At 44.1% G+C, this 2,160-nt stretch overlaps 1 protein-coding gene across 1 annotated transcript in view; it reads right to left on the bottom strand.

Moving 5' to 3' along the window:
- The window catches only part of GRIA3 (glutamate ionotropic receptor AMPA type subunit 3), a 273,791-nt gene that overhangs the window by 202,282 nt on the left and 69,349 nt on the right, over positions 1-2,160 (bottom strand). The window lies entirely within an intron of this gene.

Below are 2,160 nucleotides of genomic sequence, written 5' to 3'. Positions count from 1 at the left end.
CGAAGCCGACAGAATAGGCAGCTCAAAATGCGGTGTGATTTAAGGAATCCCGCACGGCCTCCCTTATCTGCTAGGAAGCCACTGTCAGGCTTACTTTTTCAGGTGATGGAAAAAAAAAAAAACCTCTGTGGTTTGGGAAGGGGATTAAACAGAATCTTTTTAAGCTGTTAGCACGTTGAGATGAATTAATATGTCCTACGTCCGATTAGACACTGGGTAGAGTGTGTAAACAGGCAAGTTTTGAGAGGGAAGGGTGGGTCGGAGAGGAGAATGTAAAGGGTCTGGAGTGCTCCCTGAAAGGAGAAACAGTGAAGGTACTGGGCACCGGAAAGAAGGGAGATGTTGAAAGTACGAGGAAGGCAAGTGGGAAACCAATTAATTTATTTCTTGACCCTGTTGTGAGAAACAGAGGGTTCTCAGGATCTGCGGGATCTTGCCTTCCCTCCATTCTATTTAAACCTATTATTGATCAAAGCTGTTCCCCTTTGTTAGCCAAACTCATAAGTCATCGGCTTAAGGATAGCATCTCAAAGGTGATTACCAGTCACCTAGGCATCTCCAGCGGGGAAGACAAAAGCCTGCAACTTGAGGTATTCTAAGTGACTCCCAAACACATGCATAAAAAAGGTCTTTCTTGGGGCGCCTGGGTGGCTTAGTCGGTTAAGCGTCCGACTTTCGCTTAGGTCATGATCTCGCGGTTCGTGGGTTCGAGCCGCGCGTCGGGCTCTGTGCTGACTGCCAGCTCAGAGCCTGGAGCCTGTTTCAGAGCCTGTATCTCCCTCTCTCTCTGACCCTCCCTTGTTCACGCTGTCTCTCTCTCTCTCTCCCAGAAATAAATAAAAATATTTTTTAAAAAAAGGTCTTTCTATTAAGAGGAGAAAGCCAATTACAGAAGTGAGTCTGGGGCACTTCATGACAGGGGGCCAAAAGAAGGATTCAGAAACAAAAAGGAAGAGGCTAGATGCGACCTTGCCTTTGGTTATCACCAAGGAAGACCCTAAGGAGCATTGATTCCCAAACTGATCCTGGAAACGGAGAGGTTTTGCGGTCAGATCCTGCCTGGTGCACATCATCTTCTATATAAAATTGACAATAATGATCATAGCCACTGAGAGCTTTGTAGGCACCAGGCACTAGGCTAAGTACTATACGAGTATTATTTAATCTTCCCAACAACCTCATGACATATTGCTATTATTTTCATTTCACAGATAAGAATTCTGAGGCAAAACGATGTTCTGTATCTTGAGTGGAGGAGTCAGGATTTGAATTGGGGTCAGTCTGACTCCCAAACTCATACTCCCTGGGACCCCAATCCAATAACGACATTAAAGAGTAGGTATTGGTCCAAATGGGACAGGCTTTCCAGATGTAGCAAGTAAAACAGAGGATTCCGTATGCCTCAAATTCATACAAATATCAAAGAACTATTTGTTGTTTACCTGACATGCAGATTTAGCGATCGTGTATTTTATCTGGCAGTAAGCAATCACAGCCCTTCACTGAACTATATTCAGGCGGTAGTTGGTAATTCTTGGAGCCATACCAACCAGCATGCAAGGTCCAAGAGAAAGATGAGGATCTGCAAACCCTAGGCCAAAATCGTTTCATGGGGAAATGCAACATATTTCCACCAAGGAGAACCCCAGTCTGACTAAATTATGGACAATAATTGAGGGGGAAATTAACTTGAAGAGAGGCGAGCTTATAGTTACGATCCACTTAGAGTTGCAAAAAGCCTTTCACATTGGAAGGAACCAAAATGAAAGTAGGCACGTTATAGAAGTCAGATTCTGGTTCATAAAAAAAAATCTTGTGTTCCTCTTTTTTTAAATTCTTTTCTAATGTTTTATTTATTTCTGAGAGAGAGAGAGAATGAGCAGGGGAGGGTCAGAGAGAGGGAGACACAGAACCTGAAACAGGCTCCAGGCTCTGAGCTGGCAGTCAGCACAGAGCCCCGACGCGGGGCTCGAACCCACAAACCACGAGATCATGACCTGAGCCGAAGTCGGACGCTTAACCGACTGAGCCACCCAGGCGCCCCTTGTGTTCCTCTTATAATCATTGTGTTTGAACCTCAGGGGTATAGAATTAATCATTACTAGTTCATATATGGACCTTTCATATTTCACTTATGACATTTATTTATTTATTTATGAA

Source organism: Crocuta crocuta, unplaced genomic scaffold (assembly GCF_008692635.1).
Source record: "Crocuta crocuta isolate KB4526 unplaced genomic scaffold, BGI_CrCroc_1.0 scaffold482, whole genome shotgun sequence".
Classification (NCBI taxonomy): Eukaryota; Metazoa; Chordata; class Mammalia; order Carnivora; family Hyaenidae; genus Crocuta; species Crocuta crocuta.
The sequence above is the reverse complement of the archived record's forward strand: the minus strand, read 5'-3'. Positions and strand labels throughout refer to the sequence as shown.